The sequence below is a fragment of the Dermacentor variabilis genome, chromosome 3 (assembly GCF_050947875.1).
Source record: "Dermacentor variabilis isolate Ectoservices chromosome 3, ASM5094787v1, whole genome shotgun sequence".
Taxonomy (NCBI): domain Eukaryota; kingdom Metazoa; phylum Arthropoda; class Arachnida; order Ixodida; family Ixodidae; genus Dermacentor; species Dermacentor variabilis.
In genome coordinates this window covers 118,937,298-118,956,862 of record NC_134570.1, presented here as the reverse complement: position 1 = coordinate 118,956,862, position 19,565 = coordinate 118,937,298, and positions in this window count along the sequence as shown.

Sequence of the window (19,565 nt, the reverse complement as noted above, 5' to 3'; positions counted from 1 at the left end):
AGACGGAGTTTGCTGGGCCCTTTACGCGATCGTGATTCGTTTTGCGTTTTCCGAGTGCTCATCATTAACATTTTGTGTGTGTGTTCACTTAAGATATACAAGTTTGTTGTGCTTGCCTCCTCCTGCGGCCACTTATTTCTTCCTCCACAGACTGTTCAGGGTACTATACAACTGTCCCTTTAATCCTTGCACGAAATATCATATGAACACTGTGTACTTCAACTAGATTTCCGGTCTCAATGGAGTTATCCGCGTGTGGACGGCGTCTATGACTTGCACGCGACTTCTTAAACCCGCTTTCTTTTAAAAGTTAGTAGAGCGGTAGTATAGTCTACATATGATACTATTGGCCCAAAAAATCCTTCGGCATTCTGAGCGAGTGATAAATCTAAATGTAAAGGGGACAGAAGCATGTCTTTAGTTTACAGTCGTGCACCTGCTTCCCTTTGGAACCATGTAGGCTTTTTCTCTGCAGAACGACATGCAGCCTGGAGCCAGCCACTTGTGGTTATGATGGCGAGACCGCCGAGACCATCTTCGCATCTGACTAATACGCCGCCATCACCCTCAGGTGTTGAAAGTTTCGAATAATCCTCCCCACAGGAGCTGCCAATGCCAGCAACGCCGCCGCCATTGGCAGAACGACCGTCGGTAGCCGGTAAACACGAGGCTGCACCGAAACTTAAGAAAGGGAAAAAAATGACCACTTTGAAGAGCAGCTGTTGTGTAGACTTGACAGCAAGATGTCAGAAAATGCGGCATTTGGGATATGTATAGGCCTCAGCTTGGACAAGATGCCCCGTAAGGTGGCACTGAAATGCAAAGCGAAAATAACGAGAGTAATTGCAGAAATAGAGGACGAAGAAAATGTGCAAACTATCAACATTAGTTAAACTTTGCGTGTGATAAAACATTTGGAGTGCCAGTATACGGACAATTGTTCCTATGCATACAATACTATATGTTGAACGCTACATAGTATGTTACTGTGAACATTTCTTTCATGGTGATGTGTATTCGATCCATTACTATCCAAAATCTTATTCTTGCGTTAAGAGTGGTATTCTGTTTTTTTTTTGTGTGTGTGTGTGTGTGCATTTTCAGCATAACATGCTTCAGAAAGTGCATTTGTTTTGCATTTCTTGTCGGTCTTTCTAATGTGGGAATACATTACAATATGTGATAGATATTCTTACCTATTTTTAATGTCATTGTGCACCATATAGAAAGTTTCATTTTTGCCACGCGCAAGGTATATTGAGCACCATATACAGTATATATACATATACAGTAGTACAAGAGTTCAACATCAGTCTAATACATAGGCAACAGTTTGCATGCAGCATCAAACAAAAAGCTCAATTGCACTGTGACGATGAATATGTTATTCTCAGGTGTTTTTCCTACACATTTCAGAGGTTTGTTCAAATTATTCCAATGCAACATACCAGAACAAGAAACGGAGGACACAGGCTGGCAGTTGAGATAACACACACACACGTGTGTGTGTGTGTTATATCATGTTATTACATACGTAACTGTAACTGCTCTTGGTTTTTTGTGCACTTCATTTGAACCTTATCATTAAATACCATTTTTTCTACGTGATGCTCTCTGTGTTATCTATGCATGCAGTAAATGTTTTTAAACAATGTGCTCACAGACCACTGCAATGTACACTTGATATAAAAAGACACGCAAATGCCTCGTGGTTCAAAAGTTGGCTACAGCGTGCTACTAGCTTATATATAACAAAATAACAGCTTGTTGCTCATTCTTTTGCGTACATTGCTGGAAAATCCTACGTAAGAAGGAGTCAGTTTGAGATTAGGGACTTGAATTTGCTGTGGCCCAGTTTAGGCGACTACAGCAATGCGCAGGATGAGTTGGCACCTGCTGTATTGGCCAATAACCGGAAACGAAGCACGCATGTGGGTTCCGCGAAGAGGGGACGCGGGAAACAGCCACGCGTGCAGAGAAAGCGGATTAATAGCTTCGCCGTAGAAAAGGCACTAGATCTGCACGCTCGCTCGGAGCAAAAGAGTAGACGAGCGTGAAATGGAAAGGTAGGGGCGCTTCCCAAATGCCCCGTCGACCTTCTCGGTCACGGAAATTGGGCGACGCGACACTGCCCAGTCGGTTTGATGTTTGGTATCCGCGTGCGCCTTCTGAGAATGCCCGTGAAAACGGCGGTAGCTTTAACACCACTTGGCCGGCTACGACCGATGTATGCTTTTATGTGCGATCGCCATCGGGTCCCAATTATGGTGTTTGCATTTCAAGCGAACCGGCCCACAGCTGCATGGGAGACAGATTTCTCAGTACTGGCAGTGCAGCCAGTACTGAGCCGTGGTTTCATGGAAACATTCTCGCAGCTTGCAGGTGAAAAGAGGAGGACATCAGGGGACGATACTCGCAGCCCAACGTAGGGGAGGGGGATTGGTTTAGTTGAAAGACGAAAAAAAGTGAACACTTTATTTGTTTATTTCAAGGTACTTAATAAGGGGGGCACCACAGAAAAAACACACAAGAGCCAAAAATGCTTGCAGTAATAACGCGCTTGAAGAGTGTTACAAATACAACTGAATGAAGAAAAATTAGCATTACTCAGAAAAAGAATGAAAAATACAATTCTTGGTAACATAAGCGGTGGATTGCATGCGTATAAAACCAGCGAAATGTGCACGTAGTTAAAATACATAAACAAATAGCAATCAATAAGCGACAAAAAATCAGCTTGTAAGGCAGTGCTAAACTTAAGAGAAATGCGGCAAAAATAAAAAAAATATTACATATAATACAGTCTTCCAAAACACAGCACTCGAACGGGCTGTGTTCTACTAGGAATAAAGAGAACATTAAGGGTACAAACTATGCATGCATATTTACAGGATATTTTAGCATCGCCTGGCAACCTTCAGCTGCCACGTTAGTGAGCCTTCTGCAGACATAAAATAGTCTGCTAAGTCGTCCCTCATTGCCATGGCAGCTGAAGTGGGGCGGTTGCTTGACGGCACTGTCTTTCTGCCAATTTCAGTGACAGTGCGGCGCCATTCTCCGTCATACACCGTCTCGCCGCATAGCGTGTCGCTGTACTCATCAGGGCAGTAGGCAGCGTCTCCCATAAGAAAATTGTGCAAACACACGGCAGCCTGAATCATGATGTTGAGGAGCTCTGGTGCGCCTTCCACCGTTCTAAGAAACACCTGCCAACGGTAGACTAGAATGCCGAAAGTATTTTCAATGCACCTGCGTGTCCTCGACAAGCGGTAATTGAAGACCTTTTTTCTATCATCCAGCTTCCTCCCAGGGTAGGTCCGCATCAGGTAAGTCCGCAAAGGGAAGGCTGCATCGCCAACCAAACAAGGTGGCCACTTCGACATATCTGAAGGCAGCCCCAGAGCACCCTCTTCAATTACTGCCTGGAGGGGACTCCTCTTAAAAAAAGAGGCGTCTGAATATCGGCCTTGGGCTCCGATGTCCACCATTATAAATCTATAGTTGGCGTCTGCTATAGCCAGCATAATTAGTGAATAGAAACCCTTGTAATTGTAGAAGTCTGAGCCGCTCTTGTTAGGACATTTGATCGCAAAATGCTTGCCGTCAATGCTCCCTATTGTGTTTGGAAAATCCCATTTGTCATAGTATTCCTCTGCTATGTCGCGCCACCTCTGTGTGCTTGGGCGTGCGAGCAACAGGGGCTTCAAGCAGTCCCAGATCGCTGGTAATGTCTCCTTCAGTACGCTAGCTACTGTAGATGCATGCATTCGGTAGCTCAATGCAATGTCCTCCATGGACCCTCCTGTGGCCAAAAATCTGCAAAGATGTTAAAAGAGCAGTCCGTAAAATTATGGTTCTAATATTTCGACATCTATGTTTACACTGAACCAAATTGTTATCAGCATAATTCTATTCGTTAATGCCTGCATCGCGTTTTACAGACACCATAGGGCAACGAATAGCAGTAGCAAGAATGGCTCGTCGGTGACTCAGTATAAGCATAACCTAGCAAGCGCTATTATTAAACGCGGCGAAAATTTTCGGAAATATAAGCGATCACTTAAGAAAGAAAGAAAACTTAACACGAGCCAGTATTTTCTTTAATCTCATGCATGGGGAAGTTCAGGGAGGTGAATACGTGGGTTCCGTATTTCTGAAATTACGAAAAGTTGGGAACACGAACAAAAAAAAGCATATTTTCGGGAACGAATCGTTGAGGCATGTTACCAAAAAAGTAATTTTCTAAAGCTACGTTACACATGGATGCACGTCGGCTCGAGGCCGCATTGGCTAAATTCTAGGAAATATGATCAACATATATTTTACCTCAATGTCACCGCGAGCCTTTCTGCTGGTGAAATGGGTCTCCTGTGAGTAGGAGGATGAACAAGCCTGCGGTAAACAAGGCTCAGCAGCTTGTCAAACGATGCCTTTGTCATCCTGCGTGCGACAAATGCATGAAAGTTACGCATAATACATTTAACCGAGCTGGAGCTACACAATTCCGAAAGGAGCAACGTTGTCATTTACCTGAAATACTTGAAATGGTATTCACGATCACTGTTCCGCAGCTCCTGTACTAGGTGGTGGTACTCTCCACACTCTGGACGCTTGTCAAATATATCCCTTATGTAGAGAGACCTGTTCCTCTTGCGACGCAGACGACGCACCAACAAAGCGAAAATAATGTTTCGTCTTGCGGAGTGTGTCTGCGTCCGTGCCATCACCGAGCAACAGTCCGGTCCGCAGTGGCGATCGCTACCGACTGAGAAAGCGCGCGAAAAGATTTGTTTGGATGTTCCTCGACAGGCGGCACGGAGCGGCGCGTTGTTCTGCGCATGCGCTGCTCCAGCTGCGGCAGCTGCGCGGCGTTGTACTAGGGTGGCCAGTTGTACTGTAGGGGGACGGACATATGCCTGGCGCGGTGTAGCCGACGTGGCGTGACGTAGCGCAACCACCGCGCGCGCGCGCGCCGGGTCACGTCGAAGTGTATTGCCGCCTTTACACGGCACCGTACCTCAAATGGAGCAAAATTGAAAAGAACAAACTCGACACGCTCATCAGGTCCGGCGTCAAAAGAATACTCGGTATTCCACAATCCGCTAGCACATTAAAACTGCTTGAACTCGGAATTCACAATACCACAGACGAATTAATTGAAGCACAGTTTATTGCACAGATCTCCAGGCTTTCGTCAACTAAGCCGGGAATCAAAATTCTTGATGAAGCTGGTCAACTCTCTATACAGGCACTGCTCAACCGACACCCCCTGTCTAAATTAGGCCGTGAAGGTATAAAGGCTGAGCCCTGCCGAGGAACATCCACCCAATATATAACGAAGGTCGCAGAAGAGCGCGTGCTAGAGCCATCCTTCGACGAATCGATCCTTACGGGGCAGATGCATTCTTCATTGACGCCGCCAAATATGGCAGCGAAGACAGGTTTTCAATCACGGTCGTTGACGCGCGCGGAACACTTAGCGCCGCATCAATCTACGCCTAACACGCGAACGAGGCGCGCGTTGTGACGTCATGTGCCTCCTCGGAGTACCGCCACGGCGAAATTGCAAGTTCGCGGCCAGTAAAGCTTTCTCTTTAAAAAAATAACCACAAACTCGCCTCCACGCATAGGGTTCGCCGCAAGCGCTTCCCGGTAAACATTACAGTTGCATAAACTATAGTTCCCGGGAAGTGGCAACTATGTGGCTGCTCTATATATAGCGCCGCGCGTGGCGGCTGTGCCATTCGGGGCGGTGATATGTACATTACAGTTGCATAAACTATAGTTCCCGGGAAGTGGCAACTATGTGGCTGCTCTATATATAGCGCGGCGCGTGGCGGCTGTGCCATTCGGGGCGGTGATATGTGCGATGCCTCGATATATCGCGAAGTAAAAACAAGAATAGAGCTGCACTAAAATTTATCATCAGGGAGTATTCTAATCGTCGGTGAAGTTTTGATTAGTCGATTATACATTTCAATTTCTTATGCAAGTAATGGGTCCGCCTTTTGAAGCAGAGAAGCTCATGGACTACAATTGGGATATCTGCCGCAGGCAATTTTAAACAATGCCTGGAAGTGTTCCCCTAAACAGCCTGCGTATGTTCCACAACTTGCTTTACGTTGTAGCAGGTGCTCCGCCGCTTTAATTTCGGTTGACATTCTTAGGATCGTTTATGCACTTTTCATGTCTATTTGTATGTCTGTCACTGTCTCTCTGTAGATCAACCGTTTTCTGAGCAGCTTTGGTGGCTGGGTTGTCCATGGTCGAATGGATAGGGCATCGGGCTGGCTGGGCTGAAGAAACCGGGTTTGAAATCGGCCGTCAGAACAACTGGAGGCCGCAACCTTAGTATGTCTATCTTTACAACATTCTACCGCCGATAAAACTACTATGTATCCTTATTTCGTATAGCTTTCCACTAATGTGCTATCGGAATTGATGCCTCGGTTTTAGGAAGAAAGTGAATCTTGGTATGGTAGCAATTATGTGGACACTCCAAAGCGAATTATTACTATCGTCGTCGCCGTGAGGTTCCGTATATATTCAGCTATATTTAGGCTATATATCATGTCCTGCAATGTGACATACGGTATATATTACCGCACCATTTTGTCCCAATACCTGTTCACAGAGGTTTTACAATCTTGACAAAAGGACTCGCCAGTGTTTTAAGAATGGCAGCACGCAAACTAATATCGTGTAACACCGACAGCGCCTGCCTTGTATCATAAGTGTTCTCTGACTCAAATGTAACGGTTCCAAACAATAAAAGAGCTCAAACCTGAAGATGATGCAGCTTTATTGTCGCGGATGTGCATCACCTTCGGTATTGGCATAGGAACGAGGTTAAGAACACATCTGTTTACGAAAAGTGGTGGTAAAGTTACTAAGAAGGACGTTGGCTTTAATTAAAGGGCCCCTGAAACGGTTCGGACAAATTTTGTAGACGCGTAGGGTACATCTTAAGTAGAACATTCGCACCACAACTTAAGTTAAGCGTTACGTAATAATGAAGCTACAAGCGGTTACAAGTTACCCTCCTCCATAGCCATGCTTTTCCTCCTCAACTCGTTCGCCAAGCCATCGCGGCTAAGCTCCGCCTTCACTGGTTCTGCGTCACGATGCGACGTCACATCGTCGACTTCCGGTTGTTTTGGAGCCCGCCCCCGCACACGCGAAACCTCTCCGCTAGCCGCTTCGCCGTCGACCCCAAGCGAGTGCTATCGATCCAGCGTGCGTTGCGAGCATTCTGTCGCAGCGCCCAACGTGTCTGGTATTCCGTTAACCACACACTAGCGGAACGTTTCGACGGAACGGTGGAAGCATAAACTCTAGCTGGTGAAGTAACTGATGAAGTGTAGACGTACGTGAGCTGCCTGATCGGTCTCCACGGTCCAGCCACCTGTTGGCGCAGAGCTTAACCAGTCAAAGAAAGAGTTAATATTGCTCTTACCAAGTGTAAAACATTTTAAACATTTACAAATACAACGTGTTAATGATTACACTACTGTGAAAAATTTACACCAGCAGCAAAGAAGAATACATTTTGTTACTGGTACTGTGTCTGGTTGAGCTCTATGCCAGCAGGTGGCTGCACCGTGCAGACCATTCACATTTGCGCTTCTGTTCATCCCTTGGAACGACACGCAAGGGGACACGGCCAGGCCCTGTACCCTTCGCGATTGCGTTTACCCTAATACCGGACTCGCGAAACGCTATTGCGTTAGTAATCTTCCGTTGTAAAGTGACGGCCGCAATCGCGCAAATCCTGGCGCCGATCGGACAGCGGCAGTCCGATGAGCTGCCGCCAGTCCGCTCGTCTACTGGTTTGCAGAGGGACACTATTTCGCCGCTGGACATATTACCAGTCGCTAAGTTTGCAGTCCACAAGGCAACAAAGTCGAATCATAGCGCTCGCGAAAAGACAGATCGACACCGACGGCGGAGCTTTCGTCAAAGACGGAGCATGTTGTAACACAAGCAGACGACACTTGCTGTGTGCCGGAAGTACTTAAGTGTACTGAAAAATTTTTCTTGTGCATTCGCTTTATGTCACTTTCGTTTTATAAGAGCAACTTAACTAACATTCCAACTATTACGAACATAATTTGTTTACCATGAAGTTGAAAAAATTATCGATCACGCGCCCAGGTCAGCCAATCGGATAGCTCGCCCCACTGACGTCATATGGGTGATTTGCGTTATATGGGTAGGGGCGGCTTAAAATTCCGCCGTGCAGTGTGCTGCAATCGGCAGCGATGTGCATTTTTAAAACCTTATAATATAATGCACACTTTACGCGGAGCACTTACATGCGTCAATTAATAATCAAAAGGTCCTACTCTAACGAATCCTTACGTTTGTAGAAAATCGTCAAAATCATTTAAATGTTCCTTTAACAAGCTTTAATTGCATTATGCAATGGCAGGATTCAAAAAAATGCATGGGCACCTTGCTGAGCTAAACTGCGTTAGGCGAAATCCTTTCTATGACTGCCTATGTTGCTGTTGTCAGAACTGCTCTGTTTGGTTGAAATGCATTGTGATGTGGATAAAATCATTTATCGGCTGATTCGACAGGTACTTGTACTTCTGTGAATCCCGTCTCTGCTTCAACGTTGTCGCCGAGAAAGAGGTCTTCTTGACGCTTGTTATCGGTGAAGCTTTGATGCTTGTCTGAATCGATGTCCTCGATGGCTGCCTTATGATCTGTGAAGTGACACGAAGTGTACTCTAAATCTCTTGTGGTGGCGTATGTTTCGATGATAAGTCTACCGAGCTGGCGTGTTAGGTTGCAGCCTTGTCTCTTGGGGCCACTAACTTTAGCGCTAGGGAGTCTCGCATTCCTTGAATGAAGTCGTGCTTACTGCTGGCGTCTAGGTTGAAGTCACCTAGTACAATCATTGGACGGTGTTTGACACTGACTGGGAGTATCCGATTCATGAAGTCGATAGCATGTAGAACAAAACGCGCTCTGAACTAAATGCTTGTTAAACTAGTTCGTCGCTGCAGTAAACTGCAGTCTCGGAGACAGCGTAGTTGTACGACAGGGGCGCTTTGGAACGGGTGTCTCTCTTTCCGATGATGTATTTGGTTGTGGTTCTTATGCCAAATATTTTTGTCGCTTGAGTTCTGCCTCTTTAGCACTCGTTCCGGGAGAAGTGTTGAGTCGCTTTAGACGTTTTGTTTCGTTGATCTTCTATCTTCTGGTGTTGGTAGAATTTGGGAGCTGGCAGTCCCCGCTTGAAGTGCCTTGTTGTTGCTGCTGTTGCTGGAGCTTGTTCCGGATGCCTTGTTGTCGCTTGCGTTCTGCCTCTTTAGCCTTCGTCCCACGAGACCGGTTGAGTCGCTTCACTCACATCCGTTAATTGGCTTTCAACCTTAATGTGTTGGAGAGTCTGGAAGCTGTTCCTTTCCACTTGAATGTTGGCGCTGAGCCTGCCGCGGCTTTAGCCCGGCAGCGCGAGTGTCCTTGGTTGCTGGACAAACGGGAGCACGCTTCGGAGGCATTCGACTGGCTCGGATAGCGAGGAGCGTCGCCGTTTTGGAGTACGAGGGTGACGCCATACACTGGGCGCATGCGCAGTACGCGCGCCACTCCGATGACATCACAAGCACCCCCTAACGGAGTGGGACATATTCTGCGAATGGACGCCGCCGTGGCCACAAGCATGAGCCTTTAAAGGCTTTCACCTCAAAACAGGACCCCTAGCAGAGCCAGCTCGTATTTACTTAGTCAGCATGTGTTTACTTCAATTCGTACTGCCAGGACAGCCACGAGTCCCAGACTTCGTGCAGTGTGCTAACATGCTGCTATGGCATTCATTGCTTCGCCCTTATGGCAAACCTGTGATATTTTTGGAAAACCCGCTTGCGCTGGGTTTTCGAGTATTCAGTTAACCGCTAATCGCGGCTCTTTTCAATCTAAATGTATTTATTTCGATAGAGAAATTCAAATGCCTCCACAGAATTCATTTGATGTATGGGCAATAACGCGAGTTTCTATACATTTAAAGTGAGATTTTCAACTTGAGTTCTCTCGAAGAAGCGAGGAAGTCGGTCACTCTCATATTCCAGATGCATGCATTTTCTTCTTGTAATCAACTTGATTGCCAAAAAGTTTGTAATGAGAGAGGGACGAAAAATATTTAAGAACCGTTACTTACATGAGTAAAAATTAAGAAGTCTAAAAAAATCTAACTTACAGTGCTTATCATACCTTTAAGAGCAACATACAGTGTAACTGAGTGTTTGCAATCAATTCTCAGTTATTGATAAGAAGTACGCAGACAGTCAAATTGGCCACAAGAATGTTTATTCTGCATGTGACAGTCCAGATTACATCTTCAGGAGAGCACTACAGCACTAAGAAAATAAATGCAGAGATATTATGAAGTAAACACTTTTGTACAAATATAAATATGCTCATTCAAAATGACCAACTGTGTAAACTTGAAGAGAGAAAAAATATACAAAGGTGGATAAGAAACTAATGTTTTATACTGTCAACTTTTCCCTCACTGACTCATTTTCTTTCTTGTTGCTAATTTTTGTGTGCAGCTGTACGAAAGGCGACATGCATTATTAACGGCTAGACAAGTCCACTAGCTGTTGCACAACAAAGTCGTAACTGCAGTCCACTAATTTATGTGTTAGCTTATAAGATCCTTTTTTGGTTTCGAAGCATATCAAAGTACAAAATCCTTTTTTGCTATTTAGATTATCGACCACAGTCGAGAGAGTATTGGTCATGGCTGCTTCTGAAAACGTTTGATTTTACTACAACTCATCGTTTTTATCGCTCTATCTTCGACATAAATGTCTTTTTCCAAAGCTAGACGTTGTCTACAAGCCAGACAAGAAAGGTCATGCAGAGGGGTAGGTAAATTTTAGTGCGTGGAAACTACTTTAACCATGCAATCACACCAACGGAACTTAGTATCCTTAAGCGCACCGGCAAACCGACACATGGCACGGTAAATGAATTTGAGACTAGGACTAAAAGAAACTATGAGAGCAGTGTTTGTGGGTCTCACCACTGAGCGTTTTCCTCGTACAACATGAGCACGTGTAATTGCGTTAATCCACCGCGGGCCGGACGCGAGTGTGAATATGCGCACGGTCTTTGCACTTAATTAGGACTGAAGGGTGGGCGGGTTATGGAATGGTTTAGTGCTATAGAGTGATAGTAATTTAGAGTAATGCGAGTAACCGTTATTTTGACAGCACGCCACCGCCCATAGCGGAGCCGCAACAACATTGAAATTAGTGACTCGGCCGGTTCATATATATTCGAAAGACTAGGGACGTCACTCGCCACGTCGCAAGCTAATGTCTTGCGGCATTTTGTGCAACAGCAATCGTTACCGGGAAACGTATGGCGGGAGCAGTGCGTGCTTCCCATTGATATCAGCAGTGTCTTATCATTAATTGTGGGGCCCAGATGCTTGTTTTCTGCTTCATCTGTATGCGTGATTCCAATCAATGTACACTTAGCTGAGTGCTTGAAACGTCTGCCTTACGGAGCTACGACCCACTGCTTTTGGCTCAGCGCTGCCGCCGGGATCGGCCGAAATGTTTTGAACAGATGCGGAGACGGAAAATGCCCACAAACGTATGAAAACATATGACGAGGAGATCGGAGAGCAGAATCCACATGCGCATTAACAAAGTAAAAAAAACGAGAATACAAAAAAGGCGCAATGCGATGCTTTAAAACATTTCCGTAAAAAAAGAAACCCGCAATGTCACATAAGTACCTTCATAACGTACTCAGAGCAATTTAGTTTGAACATAACAAACTAATAAATGATACAGCCACATAAGAGACCCTAATTGGTGAAATGTCGACATCTTTCACAGCACCTAGTAAAATGTATATGTCGCATAAATGTAGCAATGCCACCGACACTCTAAGAAAGGTCCATATCTTGAACATTTGCAGCAACATCCAGAGGGGCGCACTCAGCTTCGCATGGTGTGGGTCCGGGCTCCATTGACCTCAGACGCTTCACTGCTAAAGGTGGCCGAAGTTCATCGTCAACGCGAGCGGGGTGGCTCGATGCGCCGTCAGTGGAACAGGGAGTTGCGACGTTGACGACGACAGCTGCAAGACACAACAAGAAAAGAAATTCAGGTATTAGAGATGAGACGAGAGCGGAAAAGGATCATAAATATTTTGCCGAAGTGACGATCTTCAATCCGCTTTATGAATAATCAATGATTAATCATAACGTATCGATATTGAAAAAGGCGTCGACGGCACAAGTAGCACCCCTGCTAATGATATGTGACGCTGTCTCCAATAACACTAAGAAAGCCTTTTCCCTTAAGACGCAAACAAGGGTGGCAAAAAGTTTCGATCAAAACCGTATGGTCCTGTCAGCTTTCAATAAACCAATGTCAAGTAACGCTCTTTCCCGTCCTAATGCTTTTTTCCGCGCTTGGTTGCCTCTTAGCTTCAATGAATAAGATGAATAAACTAGTTCAGCCGCAAGAATTGTTAAGAAAGCTGCTTGTCTTGCTAGCTTTTGTCGGCGCAGGAAAAGAACAGACCCAAAATATACGAAAAATCGGAAGCATATTGTTTCGCTGGCGTATCAAATAAGTCCTATATCAGTTGACGTATGTTCTCAAATACCATACAGAAATGTTGCAAATTACAGTTATGGAGCGTATTGTTTCTTTTCTTTATTTTTTGATCGTTTATTACTGGCATATAAAGAAATTATCAGCCCAAATACTCCGTACAGATGGTTAACCAGCGAAGCTGAAACATGTGGCCCCAGCGTTTATAACCGGGCAAATCACTAGTTCACTAAAGTTTTTCTCAAATATTGGTTACGTCATAGTGTTTTTTAATGAGGGTACACACGCGTTCGGCTGCGACGGAGAGAAAGACGTCAGTGTCGGTATGCCCGCAGTCCGCCGTTGTGTTCCATGTCCCAGTTTGCTCGGCGGCGTGGTTAGCAGCATCCGCCCGGCATTGCCGCTTGCGATTCATCAAAATAAAGATATCCGTCACGTACCAAAACAAATGGCTCATACCTTCGCAAATGCGGCCTGCTCGTTACGACGACGGAAAGCTGTGGAAGACGCCGACGAACAAGAGAGCAGTCACACGAGCACGTTCGCGCGGTTGCGCCTACGGGCGCCAACGGGACAGCTGAGGAGGAAGACGACGACAGTCGAGCCGTTGCTGATGATGATAGATTTATCGAAGTCCGACAAGGACAGCACAGGGTCCACATAAACAGCTTCGCTGCAAGAGCCCACCGTACGGAGGTCGTTCAAAGCAGGCTATCCGCCAGGAGCGCGCATGGTCGGCCCCTTCGTCACAATCCATATGCTTGGGGCATTAGACAGCTTTAGCTGAACGTTTTCTGTTCCCCGCTGCGCTCTCGTACAACCGCACGCCAGCAGTTGAACGGAAAAATAATCTGTGTTAGCTGAGCGCTCACGCGTGCGCCGGCCGTGCAGTGGCATGCTGTGCGACCTGGTCGCAGAAGATGAGACTACAGCCAAAAGTATATAGCTTATACAAGTTGATAAGTACCAAGCAGCGAAATGTTTTAATGTTTCAATCTTCCAAACGATTATTGGCAGGTTTCATACGTATTTCTTTTTTTTACGCCGGCGGGTACATTGTGACACGAAGGCTGCCCGGAGTCGAAGACACTTGATGTGCCACTTATGTATTCGTCAAGAAATGGTCGTTTTCCCAAACGTGCTTTTGGTGCCGAGTTTTTACCTTCATGTCATTTCGTTAGGCATCTTTCGAAAATGGAAGGCGTGTCCCTTGGACATCAGCCAACCCGCGGCTAAGCGTACCCCACTCTACCGCGGCATGGCGGCAGCTATCTTGTAATAAAGCGAAGCTCTTTCTACATCTTCCTTTGACTTTCCCACTGCTGCTGCTGCTGTCCGCCACGCCGCTAACGCCGGCCACGCCAGGGTGTATTTGAGACGCGCGCCACTAACGCCGGCCGCGTGGCGACGTGGCCATGTTACAAAAACATAAAAGGTATGCGCTGTCGGTTATTGCTTCATGACATTTGTTTATGAGCTGTCATTCTCAAAATTGTGACGAATAACTTTTTCAAGAATGTAAGACGAAGTGTTCGCCACGTTGAGGGCCTTCGTGGTTGTGGTTCAGAATAATTATTCGTCAAGCGACGCCCGCGTCGTAGGCACCGGATTTTCTTCGACACTGGGCCCTTAACGCTATCCCGTTAGTACATGACAGGAGTGTGACACAAAGAAAAGATGACCAAGGAAGCTCGTGTCAAGATTTACGCCTCGTCGCATCTGCAAAATGCCTTCTGGACGCCTAACTACGCGTGACCACTCTCAAATGCTGTGCAGGAGCTGCCGCGCTTGTCTCCGTGCTCAGCGGCAACAGCAGCGGCAGTAGAGGGAAGAGATGGGGGGAATGTTAGCGAGGAATACAGAGAGAGCGAGAGGAGGCAAAATGCTAGAAAGTTGGGCGAGTTGGTACGGTAACATGATATTGATAGCGCTCGTCCTGTCTGCTTCTAGTCCCTGTGTCACTTCGCGTTACAATTCAAGAGAGGAGGCAGTTGTGCGAGCTATAACGATACAGCCCAAAATGGCGCCGAAGCGTGCACATAGCGGCGACGAGACGAAAGCTCGCAGAAAGCGTGGAGCAGAGCAGGCAAGGTCACATTTCACAACCCGTCACGACCGTATATCAATATATCACCGCCCAACAATGCCAATGGACGCAAACAGCAGACAAAGCTTCGCTTACATCGATTCCCACAGTGCCTGGGACCTGCATATTTTTTTCGCTGGTCGCGCTCTGCTCGGCGAGCCCTCTAGCGGAACGGAGGAGCCTGTCCACTCACGCGCTCGCGACTGAGCGTTCGGCGCATGCGCACTTGCACCCCCGCTCGCTGGCTGAGCGGAGCGAAACAAACGTTCTGCTAAAACTCTATATTCAGAAGAAGTCTAGCGCACCCCAGTCGTCATCGTCGGTCGCTATTAGAAGTTTTAGCTTGTTCGTGCATGCATTAACTTTTACGGAATAGGGGGTCGTTGGCAACTTCAGCGCCAATAGCAGCATCACGCGGTGGTATGCGCCACTACAACGCGTCTGAAATATTTCGTAGCGCAGCTCTCGGGCGCCCGTTCCTGCGTTGAGCATCGGCTTCCCTCGGGGTAACCGAGCGAACGTGCACAGCGAAGGATGAAAGATCGAACGTGGAGCTCAGCGGCGGGTGAAAGCGACGCTATCTAAGAGGAGCGTATGGCGAAAGTGTAAAAAGCGTATTGGCCGCGAGATCGAGCTATATGTGGCAGCACCGTCGCCGCGTTAGTACGGATTTTAGTGCAAATGGGCGTTCGGCGCGCGCAGTGAAATGTACACGGTGGCATTTCGTTGTGAGCAGTGAAACGCGCTGACTGCAGTGAACTGATGATATATTGCGCCCCAATGCTTCATTTTCCTACGAAACGCACAGAACATTCCTACCATACATAATACAAGCACGACTCGCCGTTTCTGTCCCTGTACATGCGTGGTGCTTTTCGTTGGAGTTCGGCTTCCATTCAGACTATTCTGTTCGCGCTGCTTTTGCGGAACTCATCTTTCTTCTATTCTTGCACTGGTTATAAAACTGCGTGTCTTCCTGTACACGGAAGTTAAAGCTGTTAGATTTTGTAGCTCTACTTCAACGCTTCAACGCACATATAAGTAGCTTTTACTTCTCTTTTGATTGCATGTCAAATGCAAGTAGTTAGTAGCTTTAGTAAAACGAAGTGCGGTACTATGAATGAGAGCGTAGTGGCAGGATCGCCTTGTGGCTTCACACGCTTTTTTTCCGCAGTAACGGCATTTTATTACAAGGGCGTCTTGCATGATTACATAGAAGCATGAAAATGGTGCGAGGGCACTGTTCACGTACCTTCATATTCGCGAGAATAGTCCGAAGAAATTTATAATTCTTTAGGAGCTAACCATATTGCCTTGTTTTATTTTTTGTGAATGTAGTGGCTGATACCTACTGCCAAGCTAAAAGCACCACGCAAAAGAGCGCATTGTAATGTGATTAGCCAATATTAACCGCCAGCAACTCAGCCTTCCGACATCCTGTGTCTAACGACTGGAATGATACACGTGATCCTCATTCAATATTTTCTTTCCGCTTCTGTTTTGTAGCAGATACTAAAAGTACCAAAGCGAGAAAATTGACTTGCGATACAAAATTATTTGTGTGTAGTGGCATGTCCACGCAACAAAACGGCACCTTAGGAGCAACCAAGCATTGTTGCGTAAGCGCTAACCACAATGACAGTCATGCCATTATACGCCTAATATCACTTGTATCCTGCGACATCATATGAACGCTATAGATTTCCTTTCCTACTGTTGAGTGATCTCACGTAACCTCGTTGATGTTTCGTGATGTCACAAACATTGTGCTATGATCAACGCATCGCGTCAAGGAATCGCTAATGAACTGCGTTCAGGTTTCGTAGCGACCACTTCGTTTCTTTAAAACGACGCCAAATGCACTTTGTAAAATTGCTTGAGTCACAATGCCACCATAAATTTAAATGACTGCGACAAACGCAGGGCGAAACGATCTCCCATCGCGCGGTTATAATCACTTATAATATTGCAGTGAAAAGACTACACCGCAAATTCAAATGAATCTCTCCAATGTCTAAAAAAATGCACACCGCCAATTATAACTGCGCGACAACCACAGAACAAACAGCACTTAAAGAACATGTGCTCCACACGCGCACATGCAAACAAGTAGCAGCTAGCAGACGATGCGACGCGCCTTTCCCACTGTAGTGTACTAGGCAATGGTGCTCTTTAATAGAGTCTAATTCACACTATCGGGCTTCAGTCAGTGTCCGCCAGGCGGCGACTCCGCTCCATCTCGCGGCCAATCCTGTATTTCATTTTTCTACCTGGCCGAAATGCTAGCCTCTTCGAGCCCAAAATATCGTCAAATTGAAGCGGCTCGCCTGACCGGTGTGGTTTCTCGTCGTTACCGACGGCATTCGGAAAATTAATCGTATTTTCACTTAAAAGCAACCTAAATGTTCAGAGCTATGATTGTGCTGACGAGTCTATAGGCGCTTTATTACGGGTTTCGGACGGAGCGCAATGTCTGTCCGTGCCGGATTAGACGGCCATCGAGGTTGGCCCATACCGTCTCCCAGTGATCGCAAGCACGCATGGCTTGCTCGTCCGCTTCCGTCGGCGTCGATAAATCAACTGTATCGTAATTTAAGCGCGAGGCAATTGTTTACACATTGTGCTGACCAATATGGGCGCTTCATTAAGAGCTGCGCGCGTTCGTGTCGCAAGCGCCACCGGTCTCGGATTCGCTAGGGCTGCCATAGACGGCTCTCAGCGGAGCCAACACTGTGGACGCGGCCCTGCGGAAACGCATCTACGCTGTTCACCTAGACGTCTTTATAGTGACATCGTTTGTTTGAAACGTGACAGCTATGCAAACGTTTCTTTTCACTTTCCCTGGGAAGTTACGGAGTTTTTCTAGTGTCCATGCAGGGGCGCTGGTGCTGGGCGTAAGTACGAGCCGCTAGCTGATTCGTACCACGTGTCCCGAACCATCGTATGCAGCAAGTCGGCCTCCTACGCTTCGTACGACCGATCACATCACGTGTATCGCGCTTTAGGCAGTATCGTAATCGCCGGTCGATTTTCTGTGGCGTAAGTGTTCATCTCGAATGAAAATAAGAGGAGACTACGGAAGCTTGACACTAGCAACCAAGTGAAACATCGTTGGTGGCTCCAACAATAGCTCTCTTAGTTCATACAGACACGTCTGTGCTAGTGAGTGGCTAGGCCGTTGCACTGCTGAGCTCGAGAGTGTGGGTGTCGTTCTCGTTGCCGCATTTTAATGGGGACGGAATGCAACGACACTCGTGCATGCTGCACTGGACGCACTTTAAGAAAGCCCAGGTGCTGCTTACATATGGTGATTTGCGATGCAAGGGCCAAAGAATTGATATGCTGTAGTCGGTATATAACAGATACGCAACGCCACATGAGGCCACTAAGCGACGGGTCAAACGTTCAAAATGTCAAGAAAAGGACTGTTCCTACTTGAATGCGATAATGGGCGGACGTCCATTGAACATAATGAAAATTTACCTTTTGATCAATGCCCAACGCGGAATATCTCGTAGAGAAATTACGACTGCAAAATTAAAGTGCTGACATTGTACGCCTCGTGTCCTAACATAAAGTCAGGTAGCACAAGAGGTCCTCGCGCGATGCGTTTATATTATAAAGCGGTAAAAATGATTGAATGGAAAACCTACTTGACCTCGCTCAGACTAACACAAGCTCCGATGAGCATTGCTGCGAGGCCCGTTTTCCAGCGTCACAACGAACTTTTCCCACACTGTGCCAGTCACCAACTAGGACTCGCACGTCGGCACCGCATATGAGTTGGTAGTCTTGCGGTCGGAACCACAGGCAGTGAACCCATGAACACTCATTAATTATTTCAAGATATGTGCGCATGTACACACCGGTGTACTTTTCATCGTATCCGTTTGGAGTAGCATGCCGCCAGGCAAAACCTCCAAGACCCACTTCTTCACAACCTGTGGTGCACCTTTCGCTTCCGAAAATTAGCACAATTCACGACTGCCCTTCAACTGCTTAGAAACAAAGCTTCGTATTACGCAGCGCTCAAGTGGACTTTTGGTGAGAGACATTAAAAGATACACGCAAGCCTTGGAACACCCGATACAGCATAGTAGAGATGCTAGAGACATTCATTCGCCAACGAGTTTCTGAAAAAATTTTGACAATATACTTGCACTATAAAGGTATGCGGACAGTGGAGCAGAGGTGGAGCATCTATCCTCATCGAATGATGCAGTGCATCATAAAAGTAAACAGTATTAATAACTTTTCAACATTTGTAGCACTGGCAGCCAAATAAAGGTTCAATATTTAGGTGACGTGCCGTGGCGCCACACGCCTGACCGGTTCCATTTAAGGTGATGTTATCACGGCCGCCTACCTGCGTGTAGTTCAGATTATCCCACCAGGTGACGCCCTCAGTCATCTTTGGAAAAACGGAAAACAAATCTGCACTTCGCCCTCGGAGCACGCCCCGGTCCGTCCCTGTTTCGACGCTGTGACAAGGCATCTTCTGTACTTGAGGAAAATGCCCCCTCCCCTCTTCTATTCAGGACGAGTTCTTCCTGGCACCATCGTTGTTTTGCTGCTGTGCGTGGTGACCTTCTCCCCAATGATACTTTCAGCAATGGCACGGTTGAACATTTATGTGTGTAAAATGGTTAGTGCTGCTGATGGTGGCTATAATTACGTAAGTGGTAAGTAAGATGGAGAGTAGGTGGTTCGTCACTGCCGCTTTTGACGTGGCCGTCGTGTGAGCGCGCCCCGCTGCTTCGAAAACCCTCTCGGTAGATGGCCTGCAGACTGCAGTGCTCGCTACCTCGGCGGAACACTTGTAATGATGAAGACAGAATGAGATCGAAATGGATGGAATCTTGGGGGACGTTGATCGTCAACTGGTTTTG